The sequence below is a fragment of the Macaca thibetana genome, chromosome 19 (assembly GCF_024542745.1).
Source record: "Macaca thibetana thibetana isolate TM-01 chromosome 19, ASM2454274v1, whole genome shotgun sequence".
NCBI classification, from domain to species: domain Eukaryota; kingdom Metazoa; phylum Chordata; class Mammalia; order Primates; family Cercopithecidae; genus Macaca; species Macaca thibetana.
In genome coordinates this window covers 6,013,291-6,025,393 of record NC_065596.1, presented here as the reverse complement: position 1 = coordinate 6,025,393, position 12,103 = coordinate 6,013,291, and the positions used below count along the sequence as shown (strand labels likewise).

The 12,103-nt window shown below is 53.0% G+C and overlaps 4 protein-coding genes across 7 annotated transcripts in view; 2 read left to right on the top strand and 2 right to left on the bottom strand.

The window, feature by feature from the left end:
• REX1BD (required for excision 1-B domain containing) overlaps positions 1 to 12,103 on the top strand; it is a 280,166-nt gene that overhangs the window by 61,696 nt on the left and 206,367 nt on the right. The window lies entirely within an intron of this gene.
• The window catches only part of KXD1 (KxDL motif containing 1), a 233,117-nt gene that overhangs the window by 156,416 nt on the left and 64,598 nt on the right, over positions 1 to 12,103 (top strand). The gene's annotated exons all lie outside the window — the stretch shown is intronic.
• Positions 1 to 12,103, bottom strand: part of ELL (elongation factor for RNA polymerase II) — an 84,752-nt gene that overhangs the window by 52,492 nt on the left and 20,157 nt on the right. The gene's annotated exons all lie outside the window — the stretch shown is intronic.
• LSM4 (LSM4 homolog, U6 small nuclear RNA and mRNA degradation associated) overlaps positions 1 to 12,103 on the bottom strand; it is a 223,028-nt gene that overhangs the window by 210,244 nt on the left and 681 nt on the right. The gene's annotated exons all lie outside the window — the stretch shown is intronic.

Below are 12,103 nucleotides of genomic sequence, written 5' to 3'. Positions count from 1 at the left end.
CACTTAGCAGAGATTCAGGGCCGGCCCTGACCACGCTGTGGGGCCCCTGCTGGTTCCTCGCGCCTCCAGCCACCAGCATGTGGGGCCAGCCGGGCCAGGTGAGACAGAGCCATGCTTACACGCTGGCTGCGTCTGAGAGCAGAGAGCCCTGCTGTGGCCTTCTCTCCTGGACGCAATCTAAAACAATCTCAACTTACAGAAAACCTGGAAGAACAATACAAAGAACAGCCATATTCTGTGACATTTCTCCCATCTGCTCCCCCCCACCCCTATTATCCACAAACTTAGGTGCAGCAATACACTTGCTTCCTGAACCATTTCAGGGCTGGCTGGAGTCATTGCCACACTGTGCCCCTAAACGCAGTGTGTTTCCTAAGAGTAAAAATACTCTTCTGGGCCGACATGGCAGGCACCAGCTTCACATTTATTATCAATATGACACTTCAAGCCACCGTCCGTCTCCCAGGTCATTGCCTGACTTGGTGGTGACCTCACATTATCTTCCCTACAGCGGGAGCCTGTGGGCAGTGGTGCACGGCATTCAGCTGCCCTCATTGGCTGCCTCTAACCTGCAAGTTTCTTGGCCATTCTTCAACATTCAACGTTTTTGGGTAACACCGATCCCTCCTCACTTTCTTCATCAGAGTGTGCTGGATTTTGGGTCTGCCTGGTATCTCCTGAGATCAAATGCGTGTTATGTGCCCAGCCGAGGGCCACACAGTGACCACGGCCCTCGGAAGGCATCCCACCCTCATCAGCCATGAGCTCTGACTGCCCAGGCAGTGCTGCCCTGTGCTGCCACCCTCCTCCCCTCGCATCTCCCAGCAGGTACCCACTGCACACCCGCAGCCCCAGGTGCAGCGCCTGCCGTCTGCAGCTTGGCTACGGTGGCCATAAAACCCTGCTTCTGTCTCCGCTGGCCTGGGGAGGAGTCCTCTCTCTCCCTGGTCATTCTCACACATGCTCACCACCAGCAACAGGATGGCTAGCATCACGTGTCAATGTGGCTAGGCTACACTGCCCAGCTGTTTGGCCAAACAACAGTCTAGATGTTGCCATGAAGCTATTCTTCAGATCAGATTAACATTTAAATCAGTAGACTGTTTTGTTTTTTCCTTTGAGACAGGGTCTTGCTCTATTGCCCAGGCTGGAGTGCAGTGGTGTGATCACAATTTGCTGCAGCCTCAACCTCCTTGGCTCAAGCGATCCTCCCACCTCAGCCTCCCAAGTAGCTGGGACTACAGGTACTCACCACCACACCTGGCTAATTTTTTTAAAAAATTTTTAGTGGAGATGGAGTCTCACTATGTTGCCCAGGCTGGTCTTGAACTCCAGTGGGCTCTAGCAATCCTTTTGCCTCAGCCCCACAAAGCGCTGGGATTACAGGTGTGAGCCACTGTGCCCGGCCTAAATCAGCAGACTATGAGTAAAGCAGATCACCCTCCAAAGTGTGGGTGGGCCTCGTCCAATCAGTTAAAGGCCCAGAGAGAAGATGACTGAGGCCTCTGGCGGAAGGACTCTAGGCTTGAGCTGCAACATCCACTGCAACCTGGGTGTCCAGCCTGCTGTCCTGCCCTGCAGATTTTGGCCTTGTCCCCCCAACCCCATAAATGCTTAAGCCGATTCATTAAAATAAAGATGGGCCAGGCACAGGGGCTCACGTCTATAATCCCAGCACTTTGGGAAGCCAAAGCAGGAGGATCATTTGAGCCCAGGAGTTGGAGACCAGCCTGGGCAACATAGTGAGACTCTGTCTCTACAAAAAAAAAAAACCAAAAGATTAGCTGGGTATGATGGCACACACCTGTGGTCTCAGCTACGCAGGAGACTGAGGCAGGAGGATTGCTTGAGCCTGGGAGGTCGAGACTGCAGTGCAGCCTGGGTGAAACTGTGAGACCCAGTCTAAAAAAAAATAAAATAAATATGACTTTATATTTACCTACCTAGCTCTCTTCTCTCTAAATATACATACACATACACTCCCTTTAGATTCTGCTCTGAGAGCCCTGACCAACACAGACTCACAGACTGCCTTTTGCAAATGGCCTGGAGCACGACACTGCCCTTAAAATCTTCATGTTCAGATTGTCCCAGGCTGGCTCTTGGTACTGGCTCCTGGCTCTTCCCAAACCTCCTCTAAGCCCCCACTGAGACTGTGACACTGGGAGAAGATCCAGGCTCCACCTGGTCTGTTCTGACCACACCATGGGGTTACCCACCTCTGTGAGGAGGCCCGGTTCGGAGACCTGGAAGCTTCCTCATCCATCATGGTGACGCTGCTTACAGAGGTCTCCTGCACGGGACAGCTCCCCACGGCCCTATGTGCAAGGACAGCCATTTCTGCACGGCTCACCCTAGGGATGTCCTTGAATTTGAGTGGGATGAAGGAACACATCTGTTTTCCATAAACTAAAATGTAGCAATTCCTTCCGTTTGAAACATAAGCAATAAGCTACAGTGGTATCAGCACTATCTGTGCCTCTGACGTGCTGTTAGTGCATACAGTGATGGCTGTCTGGAAATGCCACTTCAGCTCACCACTAATTATGGCAGTGAGACTTGCCACTCAATCTCATTATTAACATGTTAAAAGAGTCAATCTGTTACTGTGTCACATATTTCTTTTGAACAACTGATAACTCTCCTGACACACAAGCGTGCCCTCTCCTCCTCTCTGCCAAAGGCATCCCCAGACCCCTCAACTACCAAGGAGGGGAGGTGACAGAAGCTGAAGCTGGCAGAGTGCAGCTCAAGTCAGAGAGCAGGGCTGGAGTCCAGCAGCCAGGCGCAGGCCCAGCTCCATTGCCCTCTAAGCTGCATGGCCTTAGGTGGATGAGTGAGCCTCTTTGAGCCTCAGTTTTCTCTTCTGGAAAATGGGGCCGTGAAGTCCCATTGGCCAGGCTGTGATGACACAAGGAAAGGCTAGGACAAGATCATTCCCCCACTCCTCTCATGATTCCTCCCCAAGACCTGTTTCCCATCCTCCAAATAAAAACCATGACCTTGTCACCTGCTGCTCCTAATCCCAGGTGGCTTCTAAAGCCAACAGTGACAAGCGGAGGGAAGAGCATGCTGCCTGAATCATCCCCTCTGAGACCAGACCACAAGGGCAACCAAGAAGGAAAGATGGGGTTTATCCCACGGAGACAAGCCACTTCTACAAGTCCAGGGATTTGTCTGAGAGAATACAGGAACAGGGCTGGGGATCCCATGGGGCAATTCAGAAACCCTGGTGAAAAGAAGGGCTGCTGCCACCAGGGTGGCCCACCAGGCCAGTGGGGAAGCTCTGCCCACATCTTCCAGAAAAGACGAGCTCTGTGCTGTGGCCCTGAGGGGCTTGCCTTGGGCCCTGGGCAGCATAACAATGCCTCTGGCCCCTCTGAGGCCAGGGCTGCGCTGCCACTGCTGGCCAGGGCAGGGAGGGCTGGCTCCCCAAATGCAGGGCCTGGTGCTCCAACTTGGGTGGAAAACAGAGACTCTGAACTGGGAGTGAGCTGCCATACTTGGGAGGAGAGAATGACACGACCACAGTGTACTCTCAACCTCTGACCCACACTGGCAACCCGACAGGCAGGGCACGCAGAGCGACGGCAGCCAGATGGCCCCACACTCCACAGACACCTGGAGGGGAGGTGTTGGTCTAGCTGCCTCCACCTGGACTCCCAAGGCTCAGTCAGCCCCACCTCAGGCCATGCCCCAGAAGTGCCCAGCTCCCTAACGGGGCCTAGGGAAGAAAGTGGCCTGCAGGCCCATCAGCCACCCCATCCCTTTCTCATGGCCTGGGAAAGGCCTGCTAGGTGAGTCACTGACCACTCCTCATAGCTCTTTGCTCTCTTGTCCCCATACACAGATGCTCCCCAGCGGGGACAATCCTGAAGACACTTGAAAGGTGATCTAACCTACGAGGGCACAGTAAAGTGAGTTCACGGCCTCTTGTCCCGAGCAGGTAGACAGAAACAATAATCAGTACCAGAAATCCATCCAAGGACAGGTAGGTTCACACAGACCAAAGAACCCCAAGATATCTCCAGGTCTTTCTCCCTTACTCCAACCTCACCCCTCCTCTCCACTGCCCAAAGTGAACGGCCACAAAAAAAAAGTTTCTATTTGGAGACTGAGGCAGGAGGATCGCTTGAGCCCAGGAGTTCAAGGTTATAGCGAGCTGTGATCAAGTCACTCACTGCACTCCAGCCTGGGCAACAGAGCAAGACTCTGCCTTGAAAAAAATTTTTTTTTTTTTTTTTTTTTTTTTTTTTTTTTTTTGAGACGGAGTCTCGCTTTGTCGCCCAGGCTGGAGTACAGTGGCCGGATCTCAGCTCACTGCAAGCTCTGCCTCCCGGGTTTACGCCATTCTCCTGCCTCAGCCTCCCGAGTAGCTGGGACTACAGGCGCCCGCCACCTCGCCCGGCTAGTTTTTTGTATTTTTAGTAGAGACGGGGTTTCACCGTGTTAGCCAGGATGGTCTCGATCTCCTGACCTCGTGATCCGCCCGTCTCGGCCTCCCAAAGTGCTGGGATTACAGGCTTGAGCCACCGCGCCCGGCGAAAAAAATTTTAAAAAGAGGGGAGGGGAGGGGAGGGGAGGGGAGGGGAGGGAGGGGAGGGGAAGGTCACACAGAGAAAAAGGAGAGATTTGGATATAGACGGTGTCAGCCAGGACAGCATCAGCTCCCAGCCTATGTAGGAAGGAAGGGAAGGAAGTTAGTTTCTTTTGGTTTTTTTTTTTTTGAGAGGGAGTCTTGCTCTGTCACCCAGATGAGAGTGCAGTGGCATGATCTCAACTCACTGCAGGCTCCGCCTCCCGGGTTCAAGCAATTCTCCTGCCTCAGCCTCCCAAGTAGCTGGGATTACAGGTGTCCGCCACCACACCTGACTAATTTTTGTACTTTTAGTAGAGACAGGGTTTCACCATGTTGGTCAGGCTGGTCTCGATCTCCTGACCTCAAGTGATCCACCCACCTTGGCGTCCCAAAGTGCTGGGACTGCAGGCATATGAGCCACTGCACCAGGCCAGAAGTTAATTTCTGATTTCCACTCTCTGCCCCCACTCCCCCTCCCACCTGTGCTGATGACAGCCCCCACTCTCCAGCCTTCTGGGCTCTGACCAGGTGAGGCATCTTCCTGTCTTTCCCTTCAGAGCTTGGGAGGCCCCACCCATACCTGAGCTGGAGCCTCACCTTCCTCCACTTCCCTATCCAGGTGGCATCTGGACAGCTCTACCCTGTACCTCTAGGCAAGTGTGATCTCAGAAGCACCATGTGCCCAGGATTTGAGAGTTGAAAAAGATAGCAAGGCAGAGGTCCGGAGCAGAAGGCTGGCACTAACTCAATCAAGGTGTGGGCTATAACGTGTTAGGCCCTGGGAACTCACCGGCTAATGAGACAGATGTGGCCCTGCCCATTCATAGCCCCTGGGCACAAATTTTGGAGTAGACAAAAACTAGAGTGACACAGGGGACCCCTTGCAGGGCTGTTCTAACTGCCAAGGGTTGGGGACCACTGAGCCGAGAGCAGAAGTGCAGCGGGTGAGCTGACCCCAGGAGACTGCAGGCCTTGTGGGGTGGTCTGTGGAGGAGAGGGGAGCGTCAGTGTCTGGCATGACAAGGCTCGGGAGCATGTGGGGGAGGGCCTGGCCCCACCCATGTGCACATCACCAGCACCATGGGCTGCTGGGATGTAGAGGGGAACTGGCAACAGCAGCAAAAAGCCCCAGCGGGAGTTGGTGGGCCCCACCATTCCCTCACTCACTCACATCCCCATCAGAGAGGGCGCAGCACCCGCCTGGCTGCCCTGGGTAGTACAGCTTGCAACTTCCTTGCTTCAGATGTCAGGAGAACACTAGAGGCTTCTTGGAAGCAGCGCCCTGCATAAGGGTACCCAGCTCCCACTGTAGCTGAAGGAGGGCCGGGAGGCTGCGGAGATAGGGCTGGTGGGCAGAGTGACAGGCAGCAGTGGCTGCCCCACTAAGGAGAAAAGGAGGAGCCACAAGCCCCGGCTGAGTGAGCAGAAGTCAGTCCTCCCGCCTCCCCATAAGTGGCCACTCAGGGCAGTATGCACTGCAGTGGGGGGATGGGGAGGCGGGCACGTCCCACGCGCCTCAGCTTCCCAATACTGACCAAGACCTGGGCTGTGGGGGACATCTGGATGTGGACAGCACCAGCCAGGGTAGGCCCACTGAAGCCTCTTCTCATCTTACCTTGGACTATGAGGCTTAGGGTAGAGGACTGAGGAGCAGGCTCCTGCCACACGGGCCTGAAAGGGCCTGTCCTCCGTGAGCCCCTACCCTACCTGCTCCACACAGTGGGCATTTGGAGGTGATGTGGGAGGTTTATATGGGGACTGCAGAGGGCGTACAGATGCAGGCACAGTGCTACCGACACTCCACTTGGTCCCCACAACCTTCAGGACAGATGGGGTTACTCCCTCCTTATGGATGGGGAAACTGAGACTCAGGAGGGGCCATGGCTGCGCCCCACACAAGCACCTTTTAGTACTACTGGGCCAAACATCAGAACTTGATACCGGAGCTGTGATGGTCATGCCTGAGTGTATGGGTGTGGGTGTGAAGAGAACCACCTGTGAGCCCCGCAAGGTGGCCAGGCCACTGCCTCATCCAGAAAACTCCCCTACATGCAGGAAGAGCTTGAGGGCTGCTGTGCAGCAACACTGGGTGAGGAAAGAGCTCAAAGTCTCCCCGAGGGATGACTCAGGAGACAGAGACTTGACCAGACTCAGCCTCACACTGCACCCAGAGCGCTTCCTCTACTTCCTGTGGTAACAGAGCCTGTCTTCCTGGGCTCGAGAATAAATAAAACCAGGTCAAGTGCAGGTAACAACTTTTTTTTTTGACATTATTAGAAACATAGTTTGGCAGGAGCTACAGAGATCATGAGTCGGAGGTGTGGAGTAGGGTTGGGGTTTGGCACAAGCCCAGGAACAGGCCCTTCTCCAGTGTCCCCTGCCAGCAGGTGAGGCCAGATCCAGGCTGCTGCTGTCCACTCAGGTGGTGGGGACTTGGGGAGGGAGGTCCTTGCCAAGGCCAGGCGGGCAGCACAGGAACCTGTGGTTGTGGCCTACGATACTAAGTTTTCCACTGCGGGCAGACATCACTTCAATAATATAAAAAATCCAGAAGGAAAAGTCTAGTCTGAAATGACAATGAGATACCACCACATGCCTGTTAGAATGCCCAAAACCCAGAACAGACAGCACCAAGTGCTGGCGAGGACACAGGACAACAGGAACCTCATTCATTGCCGGTGGGCATGCAAAATGGTGCAGCCTCAACAGACTCCTGAAAAACTAAACTAACATACTCTTACCATCCAATGCAACAATTGCACATCTTAGTATTTGCCCAGAAGCACTGGAAACGTGCATCCACACAAAAACCTGCACATGAAAAATACGAATTACAGCAGCTTTATTTGTCATTGCCTAAACTCAGAAGCAAACAAGATGTCCTTCATTAGATGAATGGATAAATAAACCATGTCACATCCAGACAACAGGATATAAAAAGAAATGAGCTAGGAAACCATGCAAAGACATAAAGGGGCCTTAAAAGCCTATGACTACAGCAGCCAGTCTAGAAAGGCTGCATACTGCATAGTTCCAACTACAGAACACGCTGGAAAAAAATAAAATTATGGAGACAGTGAGAGCATCAGTGAATGTCAGCAGGCAGAGGGGAAGAAGGGATGAGTAGGTAGAGTTGGGAGGATTTTTGGGGCAGTGACATGACTGTGTGGCACTACCATGGTGGACATGTCATTATGTATTTGTCTAAACCCATAGACTGTACAGCACAAAGAGTGTGTCCTGATGGAAACTCAGGGCTCCAGATGATAAAGATGTCAGGCTGGGCACAGTGGCTCACACCTGTAGTCCCAGCACTCTAGGAGGCCTGGGCGGGAGGATCACTTGAGCCCAGAGTTTCAGATCAGCGTGAGCAACACAGCAAGACTGTCTGAAAAAAAAAAAAAAAAAAAAAAAATTAAAAATTAGCTGGGCATGGTAGCACACACCTGTGGTCCCAGCTACATGGGAAGCTGGGATGGGAGGATCACCTAAGCCTAGGAGGTCAAGGCTACAGTGAGCTATGATTATAATACTGCACTCCGGCCTAGGCAACAGAGTGAGCTCTTGTCTCAAAAAAAAATATATATATATATATATGTCAGCCAGGCGCGGTGGCTCATGCCTATAATCCCAGCCCTTTGGGAGGCCGAGACAGGCCGATCACCTGAGGTCGGGAATTCAAGACCAGCCTGACCAACATGGAGAAACCCTGTCTCTACTAAAAATACAAAATTAGCCGGATATGGTGGCTCATGCCTGTAATCCCAGCCACTTGGGAGGCTGAGGCAGGAGAATCGCTTGAACCCAGGAGGCGGAGGTTGGGTGAGACGAGAGGGCACCATTGCACTCCAGCCTGGGCAACAATAGCACAACTTGGTCTCAAAAAAAAAAAAAATTTCATCCATTGGAAACAAATGTGCCACTCTGTGGGGTGGATGGGGAACTGAGAATGGGGGAGGCTGCGGGTGCGGGGAGGCGGGGAGAATTATATAGGAACTCTACCTTCCACTCAACTTTGCTCAGTATTGGCCAGAGCCAACCTGGATCACTAAAACTATTTCTTTCTGGCCTGAAATTAGATTTTGAGAAGGGCTTCATAGTAGCAGGACATGACGGGACCCTAGGGCAGCCGCCTCCCCTAGAAGACAATCCAGAGGTCTATTGAGTTAGGAAGGGAAAACAAAACTGTCTTTCTGATGCCAGGCAGCTGAACTCAACGGTGTGAGACTGCACAGTACCATCCAAACTCCTGGATTTCTACAATTCTGGGAAAATAGAATTGGCAGTGTCACGACCAGGACAGAAGGTCTAGTTTAGCTTCAGGGACCCTGTGAGACCCTCCCCAATGACCAGCAGCTGGGCCGGCCTCTCAGGATATTGCTGCCCCCGGATGGGTAGACAGGCTGGGTTAAGAAGAACACAGACAGCTGGGTGTGGTGGCTCACGCCTGTAATCCCAGCACTTGGGAGGCCGAGGCGCGCGGATCGCTTGACCTCAGCAGTTCGAGACCAGCCTGGACAACATGGTGAAACCCTGTCTCTATTAAAAATACAAAAATTAGCCAGGCGTGGTGGCACACGCCTGTAGTCCCAGTTACTCAGGAGGCTGAGGCAGGAGAATCGTTTGAACCTGGGAGGCAGAGGTTGCAGTGAGTTGAGATCATGCCACTGCACTCCAGCCTGGGCAACAGAGCGAGACTCCTCCAAACAACAACAACAAAACCCGCACAAACATATGCACTAGGGACAAAATTAAAGGCTGGCTCCCTCCTGCATGCCACCCTAGGCCACTCATACTCAAGCCCAGGATGCCAGGAAGGAAGGCTGGCCTTAAAGCTGAGGCAGCTCTTGAGCCAGTGTCATGGCCTCTCCTACCTGCAGAACCCAGCAGCACACTTCACCCATCCCAGCACGGATGGGAGGGCTCAACAGGAATGACACAAGGGCCACCAGCGGCTGCTGGGAATTGAAAGCAAAACTTCTGTCTTGGGGCCCAAGAACTGAGATCAGAAGATTCACTTCCAACTCATGACCTGCCATTTAAAAGCTGTGTGACCTCAGGAAGACACTTAACCTCTCCAGGCTTTGTCACACAGGGCTGATTTTCTAACTTGCAAGGCTGCTGAAACAATGTATTAACAGCACAAACTGGACTCTACCATACCTGTGACCTCCAGTACCTGCCTGTAAGCTTCTAAATGCTGGAAATAAAGCAGCGTTCTTTAAAACAAAACAACACAACACAAATACAAGTCCTGCCATGAGCAAGGGGGCAAGGCCTCGGGGCCCCTGCAGACTTCCCAGGGTTGGGGAAATGGTCCCTCAGCCCACCGTGTGGCTGTGAGTGATGGACCTGACACCTGACCTCATCAGTTTTCTCATCTGTAAAATAGGAATAACCCCATCCTCCCTTTCAGGAGCCATAGTCAGGGTATGAGTAGCCACAGTCACACCACCTCACGGCATCTGCTCCCGAGCCAGAGGAACAGACGGGGCACAGGAGACAAGGGCTGAGAGAAAGGACACTGGGGGGCTCTGGGCCCTCTAGGAGAACCCACCAGGGATGGCTGATGGGACAGGCCCCACAGTGGAGGAAGAGCAGGGCCGAGGGAGCCATCTGACCACAGAACATGCTCAGTGACCTTTCTCAAAACTGCATCAATAGCCGGGCGCGGTGGCTCAAGCCTGTAATCCCAGCACTTTGGGAGGCCGAGACGGGCGGATCACGAGGTCAGAAGATCGAGACCATCCTGGCTAACCCAGTGAAACCCCGTCTCTACTAAAAAATACAAAAAAACTAGCCGGGCGAGGTGGCGGGCGCCTGTAGTCCCAGCTGCTCGGGAGGCTGAGGCAGGAGAATGGCGTGAACCCGGGAGGCGGAGCTTGCAGTGAGCTGAGATCCAGCCACTGCACTACTCCAGCCTGGGCGACAGAGCAAGACTCCATCTCAAAAAAAAAAAAAAACAAAAAACTGCATCAATGACCCCAAATAATATTCAGCAAAGTGAGAGCAAACCCATTAAGTGCTTAAGCAAAGCATGAGGCCAGGCATGGTGGCTCACACCTATAATCCCAACACCTTGGGAAGCCAAGGCAGGCAGATCACTTGAGGCCAGGAGTTAGAGACCAGCCTGGCAAAATCCCATCTCTACTAAAAATATAAAAATTACCTGGGCATGGTGGCGGGTGCCTGTAACCCCAGCTACTCGGGAGGCTGAGGCAAGAGAATTGCTTGAACCCGGGAGGGTTGCAGTGAACTGAGATCGTGCCATTGCACTCCAGCCTGGGCGACAGAGCAAGACTCCGTCTCAAAAAAAAAAAAAAAAAAAAAAAAAAAAAAAAAAAGAGACCACCAGCCACGTTCCTGTTCCCGCCTTCCTCACTCCTGAGACAGGTGTGACCATGAGGCTTCCTGAGCATATCGTGGGTTTGTAAATGAACCCCACTAGGCTGCACCAAGCGCTCTTCAAGAGGTCCACTTCTCCCGCCACTTTCACAGCTGCTCCATCAACAGGCTGCTTGCGACATTTGAAATCTTGCACACAGAATCCAGTTTTCTCCAGGCAGGACCTGGCGCAGCTTCGTTCCCAGAGAGTCCATTCTCACAAAAGGAGAGACGGGAACTGAGAACTTCCTTCAAGGAAGCAGCTGTGTGTTGGCGCCGATGGAGGGGTCAACTGGTCCCCTGGGGAGGTCGGCACAACTCTGGTGCCCTGCGACCTCTTAGGGAGCCCTCCCTGTGCCATGCCTGGGGCAGCATGGCAGATGGTGGTCTCGGGCTGAAACACACCATGTGTGTAAAACAGCTTTGGGAACTGTCAGGGGCCTTACAAAGCTTACTATTTTTCAACTGAAAAACACTGCTTTAACTTTTTTTTTTTTTTTTTTTTTTTTTTTTTGAGACGGAGTCTCGCTGTGTCTCCCAGGCTGGAGTGCAGTGGCGTGATCTCGGCTCACTGCAAGCTCCGCCTCCCGGGTTCACGCCATTCTCCCGCCTCAGCCTCCCAAGTAGCTGGGACTACAGGCGCCCACCACCGTGCCCGGCTAATTTTTTGTATTTTTAGTAGAGACGGGGTTTCACCATGTTAGCCAGGATAGTCTCGATCTTCTCACCTCGTGATCCACCCGCCTCGGCCTCCCAAAGTGCTGGGATTACAGGCTTGAGCCACCGCGCCCGGCCTGCTTTAACTTTTTAATACATCACTGAGGTACACTGAAGCATACCCAAGACTCTCAAAAACAGCCTAAGATGGTTTGGGTGCTTCAAAACATACCAGCCAATGTGCACACAGATCACACTCAGGAAAGTGAACACATGGCAACTGCTCGCCAAATTCAACTCCACAGAGTTGACTCTGACTCCACAGAGCAGAACCTGCAAGGAAGGCAGGCCAACCTCCAACCACTGAACTTGGGCCAAAACTCACAGCGGGAGAGGCAATGCTGTCCCATCCCAAGCATGTGGGCGCACACCTGGGAGAAGAACGAGCAGGCCATGACACTGTTCTCGCCATCTGCATCAGCG